The sequence below is a fragment of the Anoplolepis gracilipes genome, chromosome 12, assembly GCF_047496725.1.
Source record: "Anoplolepis gracilipes chromosome 12, ASM4749672v1, whole genome shotgun sequence".
Classification (NCBI taxonomy): Eukaryota; Metazoa; Arthropoda; class Insecta; order Hymenoptera; family Formicidae; genus Anoplolepis; species Anoplolepis gracilipes.
In genome coordinates this window covers 149,274-158,070 of record NC_132981.1, presented here as the reverse complement: position 1 = coordinate 158,070, position 8,797 = coordinate 149,274, and the positions used below count along the sequence as shown (strand labels likewise).

Genomic DNA, 8,797 nt, shown 5'->3' with positions numbered 1-8,797 from the left:
ACTTTAAACCTTCAAAGTTTACACAATAAAATTTTTAAAAATTTTTAAATTTTAAAAATTCTAATATTTTAAATTTTTATTAAAAATTTCTTTAAATTTGCAATTTAATATTCTTATTAGTTAAACTATAAAATATATAAAAAATTTTTATTTTTATAACACATTCAATGTAATATCAGAAAATTAAAATTTTCTTAAATAAATTTACAATTTATTACTTAAATCAGACATGATATCTATTATTATCTCACTTAAACTTAGTAAATAATTTTATTATCAATAAAAATATACTATGAATAAGTGACTTTATTCAACTAATCACAAAGATATTGGCATTCTATATTTTTTATTTGCAATTTGGGCTGGGATAATCGGATCTTCTATAAGAATAATTATTCGTTTAAAATTAGGATCATCTAATGCACTAATTAATAATGATCAAATTTATAATTCAATAGTTACTAGACACGCATTTATTATAATTTTCTTTATAGTTATGCCATTTATAATTGGGGGATTTGGAAATTTTCTTGTCCCTCTAATACTTGGTTCACCTGATATAGCCTACCCTCGAATAAATAATATAAGTTTTTGACTTCTACCCCCCTCACTCTCTCTACTTTTATTAAGTAATTTTATTAATGATGGAACTGGGACTGGATGAACAATTTATCCCCCTTTAGCCTCTAATACATTTCACAATGGTCCTTCAGTAGATTTAACAATTTTTTCTCTTCATATTGCCGGAATATCTTCTATTCTAGGGGCTATTAATTTTATTTCTACAATCTTAAATATACATCATAAAAATCTCGCAATTGATAAAATACCCCTTCTAGTTTGATCAATTCTCATTACAGCAATTCTCTTACTTTTATCCCTCCCAATTTTAGCCGGAGCAATCACAATACTTTTAACAGACCGAAATTTAAATACTTCATTTTTTGATCCGTCAGGAGGGGGTGATCCTATTCTTTATCAACATTTATTTTGATTCTTTGGTCACCCCGAAGTTTATATTCTTATTCTCCCAGGATTTGGGCTAATTTCCCATATTATCATAAATGAGAGAGGAAAAAAAGAAACCTTTGGTGCCTTAGGAATAATCTATGCTCTTATAGCAATTGGATTTTTAGGCTTTATTGTTTGGGCTCATCATATATTTACTATTGGGCTAGATGTTGATACCCGAGCCTATTTCACTTCAGCAACAATAATTATTGCAATTCCAACAGGAATTAAAATCTTCAGTTGAATTACAACACTTCATGGTACAAAAATTAATTATAATTCCTCTCTTTGATGGGCTATAGGATTTATTTTTTTATTCACAATGGGGGGATTAACTGGAATTATACTATCCAATTCCTCAATTGATATTATTCTTCATGATACATATTATGTTGTTGCCTACTTTCATTATGTTCTTTCTATAGGAGCTGTATTTGCCATTATTGCAAGATTTATTCATTGATTCCCTCTTATTACAGGATATTCTTTAAATAATTACTTTTTAAATATTCAATTTATCTCAATATTTGTTGGTGTAAATTTAACATTCTTCCCACAACATTTTTTAGGGGTGAGAGGCATACCTCGACGATACTCAGATTATCCAGACACCTACCTCTCATGAAATATTATTTCTTCAATTGGTTCATTAATTTCTATCATCAGATTAATTTTTTTAATATATTTAATTTGAGAATCCCTATCATCTAAACGTCTTGTCTTAAATATATTCTATCTTAATCCTTCATTAGAATGACTAAGAAAATTACCACCTGTTAATCACAGATATAATGAAATTCCTTCAATTTAATTAAAAATTATCAACTTTAAAAAATTTTAATATGGCAGATTAGTGCAATAGATTTAAACTCTATATATAAAGATAAATTCTTTTATTAAAAATAATTACTTGAATAATTTTCCTTCAAAATTCTAATTCACCTACATATGATATAATAATTTTTTTTCATGATTTTACTATAATAATTTTAATTTTCATTACTTTATTAATTCTTTTTATTATAATTTCAATAATTAATAATAAATTTACTGACCGATTTATACTTCAAGGCCACACTATTGAATTAATTTGAACTATTTTTCCAATATTTATTTTAATTTTTATTGCCATCCCATCAATTAAAATTTTATATTTAACTGATGAGATATTTAATAATAAAATTACCCTGAAATCTATGGGACATCAATGATATTGAAGGTATGAACTTTCAGATTTTTTAAATATTGAATTTGATTCATTTATAATTCCTACTAATGAATTAAACCCCAATGAATTTCGTCTATTAGACGTAGATAATCGTTGTATTCTTCCATATAATTATCCCATTCGTGTTTTAACTACATCTATAGATGTAATTCACGCTTGAACAGTCCCATCTTTAGGAATTAAAATAGATTCTACACCCGGACGACTAAATCAATCAATGTTAATTATAAACCGACCAGGTCTTTTTTTTGGCCAATGTTCTGAAATTTGTGGTATAAATCATAGATTTATACTCATTGTTATTGAATCAACAAACTTTCCTAACTTCAAAGACTGACTTCTTACTTTTTAACTAATTTTTTTTATTTTAATTGAATAATTAATAAATATAAAATATAATTTTTACATTCATTAAATGACTGAAAGTAAGTTTTGACTTTTTAAGTCAAATTATAATAGATCTAACACCCTATTTTTAATGTAAAAAATTAGTTTAATATTAAAAAACATTAAATTGTCAATTTAAAAATATTTTCACCCCCACAAAAATATTCTTTTATACCACACATAATACCGATAATATGAGCAATAATGTTAATTTTATCTATATTTTCACTTTTTATGATTTTAAGCATTATTTATTTTTATCCTATCAACTTAAAAATTAATTATTATAATAATATAATTTTAACAAATCCTAAAAAATGAATTTGAAAATGATAATAAATTTATTTTCTATTTTTGACCCCTCAACTAGAATTAATTTTTCTCTAAATTGATTAAGAACTTTAATTATTTTTCTTATTTTTTCATATCAATATTGACTTATCCCCTCTCGTTTACATATATTTTTTAATTTTTTATTAAATTTTCTAATAAAAGAATTTAAAATTTTAATTAATTATTCCTATTCTAATTTAATTATTTTTATTAGTTTATTTTTATTTATTATTGTAAATAATTTCATAGGCTTATTCCCCTATATCTTTACATCTTCTAGTCACTTAAGTTTTTGTCTTTCTTTATCTTTATCCCTGTGAATTTCTATAATGTTATTTAGAATTTTAAATTACACTAATGATTTCTTTTCTCATCTTACCCCTCAAGGAACTCCCTTCATTCTAATACCATTTATAGTCATTATTGAATCAATCAGTCTGATTATCCGGCCTCTCACGTTGGCAATTCGTCTGACAGCAAATATAATTGCAGGACATTTACTTTTATCATTATTAGGATCTTTCTGGGCAAATTATTAATAATTTCTTAATTTTTTAAATTATAATCTCCTCTCAACTTTTATTATTTATTCTTGAATTATCTGTATCAATTATTCAGGCCTATGTGTTTTCCATTCTTTCTACATTATATAGAAGAGAAATTTAATTAATTTTTACTATTTCAAATAAATAAATAATAAATAATTATAATCAAATTTTATAGTATTATCATTATGACAAAATTACATCAAAATCATTCATTTCATTTAGTATCAATTAGACCTTGGCCTATTATTATTTCTTTCAGATTATTTAATAACTTAATTTCAATAATTATATGATTTCATTATATGATTTCAACACCGCCATAGACGGTCCTAAGCCCGGTTGAGAAAGGTGGAAGGTTGTAGGGTGAGGCTAGTAACCTGCCCAACGTAAAACAAGTCACATACTCAAAGAAACACACTAGCCTCGGAACAAGGACGGATACAAAGGAACGACCTGGCGAGAAAAAGGCATAAGCGAATGAGGAACACCTCAAACCTGAGATTAGGTGGATGGAACGTAGGATCTTGGACACGGAAAGATCAGGAAATAATTCTGGAGTTAGAAAAACACCGCATTGATATATGCTGCATTTCGGAAACAAAGAAAAAAGGCAAGGGAAACTTTAAATGCCAAAATTACATCATGTTATACAGTGGAGTGGACAAAAATCAGAGAGCACATGCGGGAGTCGGAATACTGATCAACGACAAGCTTGTGAGCTACATAGAAAACGTTGAATACCTCAACGAAAGGCTGCTGCACGTTACAATGAAATTTGGCATGGATGGAATTCATATAGTATCCTGTTATGCCCCAGATATAAGCAAAACTAGGTTAGAAAGAGAAAAGTTTTTCAACGACCTCCAAGACCTAATTAGATCTATACCGGTGACTCGGAAAATATTTATAATAGGTGACTTGAATGCGAGGATTGGCAACCAAGTAATACACGGAGTAATGCAGAAACATAATGAGAATGAGCTGAATGATAATGGAGAGCTGTTAATAGCGATGAGCACACAAAGTGAATTAAGGATAAACAGCACATACTTCCCACACAAACAGCAGCATAAATACACATGGAGCAACTCACGAGGACAAACCTCTATGATAGATCATGTAATAACTAATAGATCTATCCATCCCAAACAGATACTTGATGTAAGAGCTCTGACCTCTGCAGACGCAGGCTCGGATCATCGACTAATCCTATGTAAATACAGATTCCACAGCAGGCTTATTAAGAAACAGAAGAAGCCAGAATATGTGACAAAATACAACACGGAGTCATTTACAAATTACTCAACACAGGATTTATATCAGAGAAGGCTGACGGAATACATCAGTAATAACCCCATAGAGGAGACGGATAGTGTGGAGCTAGCATGGGAAAGAGTAAAAGAGAACATCTTAAAGAGCGCGGACGAAGTAATAAGCACAAGAAGGATCAGCATCAATGGGAAGCGAAACGTCAAGCCATGGTATGTCGAAGAAGTAAAGGCACTTGCTGAGGAAAAGAGAAAAGCATACGTCCGATACAGAAGCAACCAGACAACAGCGGAATTGGATAAATACAAGACAACAAGAAACAGAGTAAACAACAGAATTAAAGAATTGAAGAAACAATATTGGGAAGGTTTCACCAAGGACATGGAAAGTGATTTGTATGGCAGCCAGAAGAAAGTATGGAGTATGCTGAGAAACAGGAAGAAGCAAGTGAACGAATTAATACAGTTGCCAGAAACCGCAAAGGATACCTGGGAGAAGCACTTCACCCTGTTATACAAAACGCAGGGGATAGATGAGATCAATGAAGAGGAATACAACTATAGTAGCGAAGAAATCCCGGAGGTTGAAATCACCCAAGAGGATATAATGAAGACCGTGCAAAAACTCAAAACCAGAAAATCACCGGGCCCGGACCAAATATCAAACGAAATGATAAAATACGGGGGCGAGGCAATCATAGGAGAAATATACCAATTATTCAACAGAATACTTGTGACAAACACCATACCAGAACAATGGAGAACGAGTATTACAGTCCCAGTGTACAAAAAAGGTGACAAACAGGACCCGAGCAACTATAGAGGGATATCGCTTCTAAACGGAATGTCCAAGTTATTTACCAAAATCCTGTCAACACTGATAACGTAGAATGTACATATTACAGAGGAACAGCAAGGATTCAGGCAGAACAGGTCGACTACCGATGGCATATTCCTGATACGACAGCTAACAGAGAAGGCAATAGAATACGATAAACCACTATTTCTCTGCTTTGTAGACTTTACCCAGGCGTTCGACAGAATACAACTACAGGATGTACTCACAACACTCAGAAGCAGAGGACTCAACACCAGAATCGTAAACATAATCAAGCAGCTTAATATAAAAAATAGAACTAAAGTGAAATACAGGAATACGACAACAGAAGAAATACAAATGAGCGCCGGAATAAGGCAGGGGGACAGCTTAAGCCCGACACTATTTAACTGTTTAATGGATGAGATCATCAGGGACCTGAGAACAGCTAACATTGGCTATGCAATGGGAGAACATATTTTCCAGGTGGTGGCTTATGCGGACGACGTGGTGCTGATGGCAGAGAGTGAGGACGACCTACAGAGATTGCTCTACCGACTCACAATCAAGGCGGAGGAGTTCAACATGCGGATTTCGATGCAAAAAACACAGTCAATGGTAATCTCTAGGGAACCAATACGGTGCAAACTGGTGATACACGATAAGCCGGTCGAACAGGTACAGCAATTCAAGTATCTAGGGGCGGAAATAACCAGCGCCAGAGATATATACGATGAGGTACGTATTCAGGCAATAAAAGCAAGCCAAATTTCGGGCTGCCTTCGAGACGTCATCTGGGACAACAAATACCTAGGAGTAGCAAGTAAAGTAAAAATATACAAAACTTGTGTACGACCAATACTTACGTATGCGGCAGAGACAAGAGCCGAGAACAGAAGAACCAAAGGCATAATGAGAACAACAGAAATGCGAACACTAAGATCGATAGTAGGTGTTAGTTTACAAGACAGGATTCGAAGCAGTCATATAAGAGAACAATGCAAAGTACAGGACGTGGTCAGATGGGTTAGAGCGAGGCGAAGACTATGAAGGGATCACGTCCAGAGGATGGAGAATGACAGACTGGTGAAAGTGGCCATGACTCAGAGACCAGACGCCAGGCGAAGACCAGGAAGACCACCAAAAAGATGGTACGAAAGCTGGACATCAAGCTCACAAGACAACACCTAGGAGGATGGAAAGGAAGCAGTGGAGATATAACAGGGAGATATCCCTAATCTAAGAAGAAGAAGAAGAAGAAGATATGATTTCATAAATTAAATTATCTAATTATAATTTCTATTCCTTGCACATTATTATGCATATATCAATGATGACGAGATGTAACACGAGAATCAACATTTCAAGGATCTCATACAATTAATGTATATATTGGCCTTCGCTTAGGGATAATTTTATTTATTATTTCAGAAATTTTCTTTTTTATTTCCTTTTTCTGAGCTTATTTTCATTCTGCTTTAGCCCCTTCCATAGAAATTGGTCAATTATGACCCCCTTAGGCATTAAACCATTCAATCCATTTGATATCCCTCTAATAAATACTATTATTCTTTTATCCTCTGGGATAACAGTAACTTGAACACATCATTCTATCTTAAATAAAAACTTTAATGAAAGATATCAAAGTCTCTTATTAACAATTATACTTGGGATTTATTTTACCTCCCTTCAAATAATTGAATATTTCGAGTCACCTTTTTCAAATGCTGACTCTATTTATGGGTCAACCTTTTTTCTAGCTACAGGCTTTCACGGAATTCATGTAATTATTGGGACGTTATTTCTTTCAATTTGTTTGCTTCGCATAAATTTTCTTCATTTCAGAAAATCTCACCATTTTGGTTTTGAGGCAGCAGCCTGATACTGACATTTTGTAGATGTTGTTTGATTATTTTTATATATTTCTATTTATTGATGAAGATACTAAAATATTACTTAATTTAAATTAATTTATTATTTTATAAATTTATATAGTATATTCATATTACATTTAATTTCCAATTAAAAAAATTAATAAAATTTTAATATAAATAATTTTAACTTTTATTTATATAATTACATTTTTTATTATTCTATCAACTCTAATTTTATTAATTAATTTACTTATCTCATCTAAATCATTAGCAAATCGAGAAAAAATCTCACCATTTGAATGTGGATTTGATCCTCTATCTAATTCTCGTCTCCCATTTAGAATTCAATTTTTTTTAATTAGTTTAATCTTTTTAATTTTTGACATTGAAATTACTCTCTTAATCCCATTAATTTACATATATTTTATAAATAAAATTATTATTTTTTCCTCATTATTGTTCATTTTCATTCTAATTTCTGGCCTAATCATTGAATATTTAGAAAAATCAATTGACTGAAAAACTAATTAAAATTTATAATTTTTTTACATTTATAAATTTATTTTTTATTCTTGATAAATTTTATTCAGGATTTTAGTTAAACATAAATAACATTTAAATTGCAATTAAAAATTAAATATCTTAATATTTAAATCTTAATTTTCTTTTAAAGTAAATATTTACATTTAATTTCGACCTAAAAATTTGATTAATTTCAATTAATCTAAAAGAACCACATCGAATAAAATTTATTTTTTGAAATAATAATATTTTTGAGCTTCTAACTCAACATTCAATGAAAGGTTTCATTTTATTTCATAAATTTAATAAATATCTAATTAAAAATTATTAACTAAAACCAAAAAAGAGGTAAATTATTGTTAATAATTATATTGAATCTATAAAAAAATTCTAGTTAATTTTTCTTTTTTATTCATTTATATAGTTTAATTAATAAAAACCTTATATTTTCATTATAAAAATAATAAATTTTTCTTTATTTATAAATAAATTATTTAAAAATAAAATCTTATTATCTTAATATCTTCAATATTATGCTTTACGAAATTTAAGCTATATTTAAGCTATATTTAAATATAAATTACTTTAAAAATTAATTAACTAATAAAAAAAATAATTAATAAAATTAATACTGAAATAAAAATAAATATATAAATTTTAAATAATTTTATCTTAATTACTAATCTATTTATTATCCTATAAATAATTTTCTTTCCCATAAATTCAATCCATATCTTATCTATCCTATAGGTGTTTAATCTACAAATTATAATAGGACTATAAATTCATATATATATATAATTTATAAA

The 8,797-nt window shown here is 29.4% G+C and overlaps 1 pseudogene; it reads left to right on the top strand.

Annotated features, from left to right (window-relative positions):
• The first annotated feature begins 316 nt into the window (after positions 1–316).
• LOC140671984 (cytochrome c oxidase subunit 1-like) lies at positions 317–1,107 on the top strand (annotated as a pseudogene).
• Positions 1,108–8,797: the final 7,690 nt, after the last annotated feature.